At 43.8% G+C, this 13,157-nt stretch overlaps 1 long non-coding RNA gene across 1 annotated transcript; it reads left to right on the top strand.

The window, feature by feature from the left end:
- The first annotated feature begins 235 nt into the window (after positions 1 to 235).
- Positions 236 to 760, top strand: LOC123164885 (uncharacterized). The gene is made up of 3 exons (XR_006482700.1): positions 236 to 289; positions 359 to 424; positions 683 to 760. It is a non-coding gene; the product is annotated as an uncharacterized lncRNA (long non-coding RNA).
- Positions 761 to 13,157: the final 12,397 nt, after the last annotated feature.

The raw sequence follows: 13,157 nt of genomic DNA, 5'->3' as shown, positions 1-13,157 counted from the left end.
GCATGTGTAGATAAATATGAAGAAGAACCACAGTTTGGTTCAGTTTGTACGTGTGAATTTGGTTTAACTTTCACTGAAAATATATATGAATAAATTTTGGTTTCAAGGTCCGTTTAATGATGGGCTTACTGTCCGACAATGTTCATTCTTCAGTTATCCTTGTTATCCATATGGCCAACCAAGGCGCATGGTGCTCGCAAGTGACGAATGGAGGTTGTTCAACATAGGCACGAGAGGAGGAGGAGGACGGGCACGGACGGAGGAGGACAGAGCACCTCTCTTCTTCTAGGTTCTTCTCCTTACCTTCACTTGTATGTGCCTGTGCTGCAGCTCACCCATGGTCTTGTTTGTCCTGCAGGTTAGTGAGCAGCATCAGGAGGAGGAGCTCAAGCACGACCACCAAGAGGCACCATCGCAGCAGCAGGTAGCATGTCCATCTCCACAGCCCTCTCCCTCTGCTCCCAATCCTTTTTATTAGAATATATTGAGTACATTCTGTCAACTTGTGTGTCAGTAAGAACGAAAACTAATTATCTAAGGTCCTGTTATTATTACCTATATATGACATTGCTACTGGATTGCCTAGCGCCCCTGTTCATGGTGGGCTAAACTTGTATTTGCTCCTGCTGCTGCGTTTTGATGATCATGAGTGTGATGCATTTTGATGATCTCCTTGTACCAGATGAGTCCGTCGATGAAGCGGCAGCGTCTCCTCTAGAGGGTGACGGTGGCGGCGGTGCCTGTGTGCGGCTTCGACTACAACCTCCTCTCCGGTGAGTCCATCTCCTACCTCTAGCTCCATCTCTAAGCTGCTGTAATACCATGCTTTGTTTCATGCCGTGGCTTATTTAGTCTCTGCTTGCTGTGCCTTGTGTATTGGAGCCTAAATAGCTTCTGTTAGGGGATAATCTACTGGTTATACCAAGATTTTACATGAAATTTTGTTCTGCTTATTCTGCTAAGGTTGTTTGCAATGGTTATACATATGTTACACAATTTTTGCTGCTGGCTAATCAGCTTTAGAGATGGTAACATGGTGCTGCACTCTCAGGATCATCTTATGATACACAATCAATTTTTGGTGTGCTCAAATTTTTAATTTTAGTGATAAGGAAAGATCCTACCTAGTTTGCTGGCTCTCTCACTTGAGTTGGTTTAACAGTAGTGGCCTCCTGACTTGTAGTTGGGTAGGTGCCTGATGCATGTATCATGTGACATACACAGAATTAACTTTGACATAGTTGCTCTGTTACAGTAGATGGCAAGATGAATAGCTAGTGTCTGTTTAATTCAATCATGCACCTGGTAGTTTAATAGGTACTATTGATTGAATATGAATGTTATTCCTTATACTCAAATGGAACTTCGATCTGTTGTAACTTTGAATCATGCACCTTGCTCGTTTGCTGCTAAGTTTGTCATATGTGCCAATTCAATTCCCAATTTTGATGAATAGCCATATTCTGGATAAGTAAAATGATCTGGTTAATAATAATAATATGTAGAATGATAATATACTGGTGTATCTTTACTTTTTATTTTAAAAGTACTCTGTATTCTATCAGTGACATACCTTTTGTTCTCTTTTGAATGCTCAGATGTTTTGCATCAGCCTGTCATTGCTAAGGGAGAAGCGGGACTTGGAGAAGAAATCTTTCCATTAAGCAGATTACATGTTTGGTTGTTGTGAAGTACCAGATAGGCTAGTTCTTTTTTTTCACGATCCTGGAGTATTTCAGCAGCGCCATGCAAATGCAGTAGCGTTAGATTTCTGATTCACCTGTTGTAAAAACTTAGAGTTAGCCCGCAGTTAGTCAGTAGTAGCTCAGCCAGCCAGCCAGCCTCAAATAGTATTGCTGGAATGAATGGTTGTAATAATAACATTGTATCTTGCTTTGAAAATGTGTCAGAACTGGGCTAGGCCCAAGATATCTTGTGGTGTGATGTGTTGTAATGTCAATGGCATAATAATTGTTTTTGGATTGGATCAATGTTTTTGGAACTGGGCTAGGCCCAAGTTATATTGGACAATTATTTTTGAGGGAAAAACATGGGAGGCCCAACAAAGAAATGGCCCAGAAAAATACATGATCAAAAAGAAAATCTGCTGTTAAAAGGGCCACGCAAAGAAATCAATAAGGCTGAATTGTTGGGCCAGACCCATGTAGCTAATAAAAGCACAGGAAAAAAAATACATTAAAAAGGCTGAATTGTTGGGCTAGGCCCATGTAGAAAACCGAATTGGACCGGGGCTGATTCTTGTGCCACATCAGCTTGCCACACTGGATGCCTACGTGGTCTGGGGAGGCTGCTAGTGACCAAAATTTTGGTCGAAGAACCAATGACCTTTTACAGAAGGTCGTTAATTTCAGTTTACGACCGCCAGCTTTTGACTTTCTGTTTTGCGTCAAAAAAAGGTCGCAAATGAAAAACAATGACCTTTCAGCGGCCAATAGTGAGGGTCACAAGTTTACATATTTCTTGTAGTCTATGTAGCATCACTCTTCATCTTATCTTAAATATTCTCCATTTTCTGTATATTATCACATCTATATTTACTCTTAACAAAATGTAGAATAAAGGCAATGCTTTTGAAGAAGATTCTGTGGTAAACTTCTTGAATTGCCCCCCATCAGCATGGACAAGGCCTTTATAGAGCCTGTCTTCACCAATAATGTAAGTTTGTCCATCTCAAGCCTTCAAACTTTGTTGTATATATTTGGTTAGGCATGACTGCAACAGCTGTTTATTTTTGGTATTTGCATCAAATTGCTTGTTTAAAGTTTATTATGTAGTTCATAAACAAAAGTTTGTCCTTTCTTAATTTAAGTTTTCAGTTGTACAACCAAGTTCCTTCTTCATACCATGTAAATTAAACTATACAGAGCAAGTGATCTTCTTTTGCACTGCATGTATGCTTCTGTTCTTCATCCGTAATCCAGTGGTGTGGTGAACCTACCCACTACAACACAATGTCATATTCTGCAATGTCTTAACTATGAACAATGTCATATCATTCTACTATTATTTAAACCGTCTCTTTATTTGCCAATCTGAAATGGTATAAATTGACAACACACTAACCATTGATACTTATGAGTTCTTGATCTGTAATCCAGTGGTGTCGTGAAGCTGTCAACTCCTTCACAATGTCATTTCCTGCCATGTCTTGACCTGAACAATACCATATTGTGTTAATGCAATTTTAAACTGTGTCACTTTATTCGTCAGTAAGAAATGTGATGAATTGTCAGCACTGATACTTTTATGTGCAAAACCTGTCATCTGTCTGCTTGTTTATCTTTCAGAGTGAGGAAGATATAAGTGTTGAACAAGCGCAGTCTCATCATCTTGCTCAGCTGCTTGCGCTGCAGCTCCCCAGCAGGGCTAACCTTTCTTGAACTCTATTGAAGTGCTGTCGATTTTGTATATTATTTTGTCGGCGTGTTTATTTGCACTGGTGGCGATCTTTGATGCCCAGTGTATGTAATCTGCTGTCTGCTTGTGCTTTATTATCATAGTGGCGAACTTTGATGCCAAGTGGATGTAATATGCTGTAATTTCTTTATTGTATAGTCTAGGTTTTTTTCTTATTCACGATGCTGCAGTTATTTTACTGTATATATATCCTGTCTTCGCAGTAAACCAGCCAAACCGTAAAATTACGGTACATAATCGAGCCGTCATGCAATCATGATGTAGGTTGGGCCTGAAACGTGCCGAACAGCTCACGGGCCGGCAGTAGCCCGAAATGAACCCCGGCCCATGATTGTGCGAATCAAATCACGGGCTTTTAACAGGTCAAAATTGTCTCGGTCCTTGTTTGGCCCAATCAGATATCGGCCGCGAGCAGGCCGGATGCAAACCGGGCCGTAGTTAGGCCCAACTATATGACGGGCTTTTAATAGGCCGAAATTAATATAGGGCCGAAATGTTAAACGGGCCCTTAACATGCCAAAACTAATATCAGGCCGAATTACTAAGTGGGCCTTTAGCAAGTGGGCCCAAAAGCATAGTGTCCAGTTGACGGGCCGAATCTGATATGGGCCATAATTGAGCCCAAAGCCTCTTAAAGGGCCAGACCTGATCTGGGCCGTAATTTGGCCCAGAACGTGGTAGGCTTTTAACGGGCCGGATCTCATATGGGCCACTATTAGGCCCGGAGCGTGGCAGGCCATTAATGGACCAGATCAAATATGGGCCGGCATTTGGCCCAAAACATGGCAGCCAGTTAATGGGCTGGCCTCTAGGGTCCTCAAAATCTTGTGGGCCTATAGCTGGGCCAGCCCATTAATGTCGGCGAAATCTCGTGGGCCTTTAGCTGGGCCGGCCCATTATGATCCGCAAGAATCTTGTGGGCCTTTACCTGGGCCGGCCCATTATGGCACACAAAAATCTTGTGGGCCTTTACCTGGGCCGGCCCATTATGGCCCGCAAAATCTTGGGGGCCTTTAGCTGGGCCAGCCCATTATGGTCCGCAAAATCTCGTGGGCCTTTAGCTGGGCCGACCCATTATGGTCCGCAAAATCTTGTGGGCCTTCAGTTGGGCCAGCCCATTTAAACTTGATGGGCCGGTCCACGTGTCAACATATCATAGGCGCTTCTCGCCCATTGGATGAGTGACACCTGTGCCAACGCGGACCTAACACGTGTCTCCTCCAGCCAATGATGATTTTACACGTGGAAAATCCCCATTGGTCGGGGCTGTTAACGGGTTATCGGATCCAAAACCCGACCCGATAGCTTAACGGCGTTCCGTTACGGTGGATGCCACGTGTCGGTCACCCTTGACGAAAGCACTTCTGTGACGCGCGATTTATCGTCATGGAAGTGGACACTTCCGTGATGATAATTTTGGTAATGTCATGGAACACTTCTACGACAGCACAGGTATGACTATCTTGATTCTGTCATAAATTTTTCATGTATGTACATGCATGAAAAAAAACGCGACCTACTGTGACAAACACGTATCATCACGGAAATGTATTTTTTTTGTAGTGCTATATATTATTTCCCAATGATGTATGGCTATCCTATGATGTTTGAGTAGATCCGTTTTGTCCTATGGGTTATTTGATGCTCAAGATTGGTTTGAGTTGCATGTTTTATTATTGGTGCTGTCCTATGGTGCTCTCCGTGTCGCGCAAGCGTGAGGGATCCCCGCTGTAGGGTTTGCAATATGTTCATGATTTGCTTATGGTGAGTGGCGTGAGTGACTGTGACGCCCTCGATTCAATCGTACACTAATCATACACGCAAATGTGTACGATCAAGATCAAGGACTCACGGGAAGATATCACAACACAACTCTAGACACAAATTAAAATAATACAAGCTTTATATTACAAGCCAGGGGCCTCGAGGGCTCGAATACACAAGCTCGAAAACACAAGAGTCAGCGAAAGCAACAATATCTGAGTACAGACATGAGTTAGACAAGTTTGCCTTAATAAGGCTAGCACAAAAGCAACATCGATCGAAAAGGCAAGGCCACCTGCCTGGGAGCCTCCTAACTACTCCTGGTCATCGGTGGTCTCCACGTAGTAGTAGGCATCAACGGTGGCATCTGGCTCCTGGGCTCCGACATCTGGTTGCATCAACCGGAAAGAAGAATAAAGGGGGGAAAGGGGGGAGCAAAGCAACCGTGAGTACTCATCCAAAGTACTCGCAAGCAAGGAACTACACTACATATGCATTGGTATCAATGAAATGGGCTGTATATGTGGACTGAACTGCAGAAATGCCAGAATAGAGGGGAGAGCCTAGTCCTATCGAAGACTAGCATCTTCTGGAAACCACCATCTTGCAGCAACATGAGGGAGTAGAGTAGCATAAAGTAAAGTAGTAGTAGTGTTATCAACCTCGGCCAGAGATCCTTTCTCGACTCCCTGCGAGGAAGCAATCCCAGAGCCATACTATCCAAGTGTCATCACAATCCAATTCTCATCACCATCCAGTTCTCATCACAAGTATCCAGTTCTAGTTGTATCGATCGGGATACAACTCCAAGTGTCCGTTACCGTAGGACAGGCTATCGATAGATGTTTTCTTCCCTGCTGGGGTGCACCAACTTACCCACCACGCTCGATTAACTCCGGCCGGACACACTTTCCTGGGTCATGCCCGGCCTCGGCCAAACAATACGCCGCAACATGACCTAGGCTTAATAGAGAGGCCAGCACGCCGGACTAAACCTATGCCCCCAAGGGTCATGGGCCATTGCCCCAGGAACTCCTGCACGTTGCGTACGCGGCCGGTGAGCAGACCTAGCTACCTTCCTAAAAAGGCAGGAGCTTACTAGTCCAACCCGACGCACGCCGCTCAGTCGCGAACGTCTATTAAGCTTCGGCTGATGCATACGACGCAGAACGCCCATACTATGCCCACGTGGTGGTTAGTGCTATCAGGCTAGAGGCCCCTCGGATCAAATATCCAAATCGTAGTGGATTAGGAGCACACGGTAACAAGCAGAGACTCACGAAAGATGTGACCCCGTTGCCCCGACTTGAGGACTTGCGGCAAGGGCTAGGAATGCCCGGCCACACCTCGTAATTATCTCGCGGGCACCCTCCAGGTCAACCCGACTCCACATCACTCGCAATTAAGCTCGCGCGGGTACCCCTCAGAGCCGACCCGTCTTTAGTAACATGGTTCAGTGTAAAGTCATAGTAACCATAGTAACTGTGTGTCTAACACCAAGGGGAAAACCTGAGGAATCACCCTTGACGGATTCCACTCGATGTAATCATCAAGGTGAACGTAAGAGGAACCACCCTCGAAGTTCACACTTGAGGGGTTGCACGACAGAGCCGTATCGGAAGTGGTTAAGGCGGAATCACCCTCGATGACCATGACCGAATAGCTACACTACAGGGTAACATCAGAAGTGCTGATGAGGTCTCACCCCCGGCACTCGATAGTAACCCAGTAGTGTCGAGCAACTAAGGGGAAAGTGATGTGCGGTGTCAGGGCCTGGTCTTCGATCCCGTTGATGGGGTCTTCGATGATGAAGCAGGGGCAACAAGGAAAAGGTGGGGGTCACTGATGGATCACTAACCAACCTATACTAAGCAGTTTAGGATAAGCAGGTAGGTAACAAAAGCAGGTTACAAAAGCAGGCTATGCATCAGAATAGGAGCAAACAATAACAGTAGCAAAATCTAATGCAAGCATGAGAGAATGGAATGGGCGATATCGGGATGATCAAAGGGGGGGCTTGCCTGGTTGCTCTGGCAAGGAGGGGTCGTCGTCGACGTAGTCGATCACAGGGGCAGCATCGGTCTTGGGGTCTACTGGAAAGAAGTAACGGAGAGGGAGCATAATAAGTAACAGATCAATCAAAGCATCACAAAGCGTAACATGGCAATACACGGTGCTAGGGGTGATCTAACGCGGTAGTAAGCGATACTGGTGAAAGGGGGGAACATCCGGGAAAGTATCCCCGGTGTTTGACGTTTTCGGACAGATGAACCGGAGGGGGAAAGTTGCGTGTTTGCTATGCTAGGTATGTGTGGCGGACGAACGGGCTGCGTATCCGGATTCGTCTCGTCGTTCGGAGCAACTTTCATGTATAAAACTTTTTCACCTGAGCTACGGTTGAATATCTACTAATTTTCTAATTTTTAAAGGTTTTCTAGAATTCTGAAATATACCTAAATTCGAAATTTAAACAGTGTATTACTTTTTATACACACATGCAGCTAGCCTATTAGAATGACAGGGGGTCCAGTGGCTGAGTCACCTTACACAGTCAGCAAGTCAACAGTCAATGTTTGATCTGGTCAAAGTGTGAATAGTGGTCGTGGGGCCTACTTGTCATTGACTGCTATGTTAACTAAAGTGTTAAACAGATTTATTAAGCAAGGGGCCCACATGTCATCTACACCTAGGCTAATCTAGCCACTAAATAATCCCTAAACCATCTTATCTCTAATTAACTAAGCGGCCAGAAGCAAAGCCGGTTGTGCACGTTGTGCACACATGCACGCTTATGGCCAAGCTACTGCAGCGGCCGGCGGTAGCATCAATCAGTAGCAGCAACTAGTAGTAAACAGCGGTAGCAGCTGCAAGCAGGGTAGCGCGCCTGCCAGCAGAAGAGCAAAGCAGTGGCAGGGGCTTGTAGTAGCGCAGCAACAGCGGTGACCGCCAGCGGCGGCGGCAGCAACGCGGGCGGTCGCGAGCAGCAGCGGGCGGACAGGCGCGCCTGGGCGTGGCCTCGGGGCAGCGAGGGCGCGACAGGGGATGCGGCGCGGCCGAAACCAGTGGCAACAACGACGAGCAGCCGTGGGAGCATGAGCAGCACGCAGCAGCACAACAGAAGCAAGCAGCATCACACGCACGTACACACAAGAGCTCGAGCTCCCATTCATGGCGGCCGAGCGTAGGGGCGGCCTCAACGGCGACAGATCGAGGCAAGGAAAGGGAGGATCCAGTGGAGAAGCTCACCACGGAGCCGTAGGCGTGCTCGGGGAGGTCGGGGACGGACCGGGCGGCGGCAATCGACGGCAGACGACGACGATGTACGCGGTGGAAACGAGGTCGATGGCGAGCGTACAGAGCGGCCCTGCTCGATTTGAGGCCCGAGATGGACGAAGTCGATGGTGGCGGTCCTCCTAAACCCGTCGGTGTGGCGGACGATGGCCGGTGGCCGCGGTGATTCGCAGCAGCGTGCTCTGGTGCGTCGTGGTTAGTTTGGCCAGAGTGTGTGTGTGTGAGAGAGAAAGGACGTGGGGCATGAGGGGGAAAGGGAGGGAGGAGCTAGGGTTCACCGAGGGAAAGGGGGGCGAGGCTATATAGGACGGGGGGGGGGGGGCGGATGCCCGCCACGGCGGCAGGGGCGCGCCATGGCCGGGCGATGAGCGCCACGACCCCCTGCCTCCCTGTAGCAGGGGAAGGAGGCAAGTGGGGGTGGGTCGGCTCGGCTGCCCACTTGCCCGATGGGTCAGAAGCCCAGGGGGTTTTCTCCCCTTTTTATTTTTATTCTTTTCCAGTTTCTTTTATTTATTTTTCTTTTCTGTTTTATTTTATTACTAGTAGATTTTAGTTTTATAAAAATATGAGACCAACACTTAAATTAGTGTTTTAAATTACCCCTCTGCCACAAAAAGTTTCACACTTTAATAAAACAGGTTTATATTTGTTTGCTATTTAAAAGCATGTAATAAATATTTTAGCCCCTGTTTTAATTAGTTAAAGGCATTAAACCACTTTGCAGAGATATTGGTTCACAACCATAATTAGTTATGGAATTTTCCACACTTTGAACATTTTACTATGCATGTTTGACAAATTTGAATTTTTGACTTTAAATTTGAATTTGAATACGAACAGTGATTTGGATCAAGTGAGGATTGGCGACGGTAATGTCATGACGTGGCACCATTAATAGAGGTTTACTGCAGCTTAATTATCCGGGCGTCACAGTGACAGAAGCACAGACCAGAGTAAGTAGGTTGTTTGCGTATGGGATAAAGAGGACTTGATGCTTTAATGCTATGGTTGGGTTTTACCTTAATGATCTTTAGTAGTTCCGGATGCTTGCTAGAGTTCCAATCATAAGTGCATATGATCCAAGTAGAGAAACTATGTTAGCTTATGCGTCTCCCTCAAATAAAACTGTAATAATGATTACCAGTCTAGTTAGCGATTGCCTAGGGACAAATAACTTTCTCGTGACAAAAAGCTCTCTACTAAAACTAATTTAGTTGTGTCTTTATCTAAGCAGCCCCTACTTTTATTTTCGTGCTCTTTACTTTCTTGCAAACCTATCCAAAAACACCTACAAAGTACTTCTAGTTTCATACTTGTTTTAGGTAAAGCGAACGTTAAGCGTGCGTAGAGTTGTATCGGTGGTCGATAGAACTTGAGGGAATATTTGTTCTGCCTTTAGCTCCTCGTTGGGTTCGACACTCTTACTTATCAAAAGAGGCTACAATTGATCCCCTATACTTGTGGGTTATCAAGACCTTTTTCTAGCGCCGTTGCCGGGGAGCAATAGCGTGGGGTGAATATTCTCGTGTGTGCTTGTTTGCTTTGTCACTAAGTAATTTTTATTTCTGTTCTTAGTTGTTCTTTATCTTTAGTTATGGATATGGAACACGAAATACCAAAAAAAATTAGGTGTACTTGCTGCTCATGAAGATGGGGAACCTCCTAAAACCCTCGATGCTGGTTATGTGAAAGATATTATGTACTACTTTAATAATCCTGAGAAAACCCCATTCAATTATGTAATGGGAGTAACGTTGGATCAACGTGAATACTTTAGGGATTATCGCTTGACTCAAAAAGGGAAACTATTATGGGATCAAATTCATATATTGAAGTGGTATGCTAGGCAACTATGCTTGAGATATGATTATACTTGTTGCTCTAGGATGAAGGCTCCACACCTTCCCTTTTCATGCAGATTTAATGATAATAAAACCTTAGCTTCTTATGCTAATGGTATATACGATTACTATGATGTGGAACAAATAGAAGAATTTGTTGCTTTTATGGGTGCTTATGAAATTGAATCTATGTTTAAAGAGTTTGAAGATTTTGATGATGATGTTTATAGACCTGAAAATTTAGCTATCCTCAAATATTGATATGAGAATTATGAATACAATTCCAATATTAATGCACGTATTGAGAAAGTCTCCGCTGTCCAAGAAGAGACTAATATTTTGCAGGAATCTATGAAAGAAGAAGTTGATGAAACTGTGAGCTCACTGGATGAAAAAGATGAGGAGGAGAGCGAAGAACAAAAGGAGGAAGAGCGGATTGATCACCCGTGCCCACCTTCTAATGAGAGTAACCCTTCAACTCATACATTGTTTAATTCCCCTTCGTGCTTACCGAAGGATGATTGCTATGATGACTATTATGATCCCGTTGATTCTCTTGAAATATCCCTTTTTGATGATGCTTGCTATGCTTGTGGCCAAGATGCCAATATGAATTATGCTTATGGAGATGAACTTGCTATAGTTCCTTATGTTAAACATGAAATTGTTGCTATTGCACCCACGCATGATAGTCCTATTATCTTTTTGAATTCTCCCGACTACACTATATCGGAGAAGTTTGTGCTTATTAAGGATTATATTGATGGGTTGCCTTTTACTACTACACATGATGATTCTGATGAGTATAATATGCATGTGCTTGCTGCTCCAACTTGCAATTATTATGAGAGAGGAACTATATCTCCACCTCTCTATGTTTCCAATATGATAAAATTGAAAGAAACTGTTTATACTATGCATTGGCCTTTACTATGTGTGCATGAATTGTTCTTTTATGACATGCCGATGCATAGGAAGAGAGTTAGACTTCGTCATTGCTTGATATATGTTACTTTGTTCTCACTACTAAATCACAAATCATTGCTAATTCAAATTGGCTTTGATATACCTTCGGATCTGGGTGGATTCACTACTTGAGCAGTATATGCCTAGCTTAATGGCTTTAAAGAAAGCGCTGCCAGGGAGACAACCCGAAAGTTTTAGAGAGTCATTTATTTCTGTTGAGTGCTTTTATATATTTTAAAAACAACAAAAATAAATAGGGGAACCTAAAACTTTTTCAAAAATAAAAGCGAAAGTGAGAAAGACGAGCATTGTTAAAGTGGGAGCTAGCCTTGAACTTTGTTCATGCTCACGGAAACTTTGTGAATCTTGAGTACAGAAACTTTTCAACAAAAATAATTATCCCCTTTTACAATTCCATTGTATTATAAAAATAATGTGCTAAGGTTTGCCTTTAGGATGTTTACGATGCTTGTTGGTTTGTACGGTGCAGGACAGAAACTTTGGCTGTAGTGCACGATTTTTCATTTTTTTACTGGAACGTCAAATGGTTCTGATTCTTTCTGCACTGTCTTTCTATACAAATTGTTTATTTGTCGTAATTTTGGCAGAATGTTTCAAGTATCAGAAGTATGGTGAATGTTCAGATTGTTACAGAGTGTTCTGTTTTAGACAGATTCTGTTTTTGATGCATAGTTTGCTTGTTTTGATGAAACAATCAATTTATATCAGTGGATTAAGCCATGAAAAAGTTATATTACAGTAGACATAATGCAAAAACAAAATATGAATTGGTTTGTAACAGTACTTAGAGTAGTGATTTGCTATATTATACTAACGGATCTTACCGAGTTTTCTATTGAAGTTTTGTGTGGATGAAGTGTTCGATGATCGAGAAGATCTCGATGTGAGAAGAAGGAAGAGAGGCAAGAGCTCAAGCTTGGGGATTCCCAAGGCACCCCAAGTAAATATTCAAGGAGACTCAAGCGTCTAAGCTTGGCGATGCCCCGGAAGGCATCCCCTCTTTCTTCAACAAGTATCGGTATGTTTTCGGATTCGTTTCGTTCATGCGATATGTGCAATCTTGGAGCGTCTTTTGCATTTAGTTTTCATTTTTCTTTTATGCACCATGCTGGTATGAGATAGTCCTTGGTTGATTTATAGAATGCTCTTTGCACTTCACTTAAATCTTTTGAGTATGGATTTATAGAATGCTTCATGTGCTTCACTTATATCATTTGAAGTTTGGATTGCCTGTTTCTCTTCACTTAGACAACCGCCATTTGTAGAATGCTCTTTTGCTTCACTTATATTTGTTAGAGCGTGGGCATATATTTTGTAGAAAGAATGAAACTCTCTTGCTTCACTTATATCTATTTAGAGAGATGACAAGAACTGGTCATTCACATGGTTAGTCATAAAATCCTACATAAAACTTGTAGATCACTGAATATGATATGTTTGATTCCTTGCAATAGTTTTGCGATATAAAGATGGTGATATTAGAGTCATGCTAGTGGGTAGTTGTGGATTGTAGAAATACTTGTGTTGAGGTTTGTGATTCCCGTAGCATGCACGTATGGTGAACCGTTATGTAACGAAGCCGGAGCATGAGGTATTTATTGATTGTCTTCCTTATGAGTGGCGGTCGGGGAGGAGCGATGGTCTTTTCCTACAATCTATCCCCCTAGGAGCATGCGCGTAGTACTTTATTTCGATGACTAATAGATTTTTTGCAATAATTATGTGAGTTCTTTATGACTAATGTTGAGTCCATGGATTATATGCACTCTCACCCTTCCATCATTGCTAGCCTCTTCGGTACCGCGCACTGCCCTTTCTCACCTCGAGCGCCGGTGC

Source organism: Triticum aestivum, chromosome 7D (genome assembly GCF_018294505.1).
Source record: "Triticum aestivum cultivar Chinese Spring chromosome 7D, IWGSC CS RefSeq v2.1, whole genome shotgun sequence".
Classification (NCBI taxonomy): domain Eukaryota; kingdom Viridiplantae; phylum Streptophyta; class Magnoliopsida; order Poales; family Poaceae; genus Triticum; species Triticum aestivum.
This window is presented reverse-complemented; position numbering and strand designations above follow the sequence as displayed.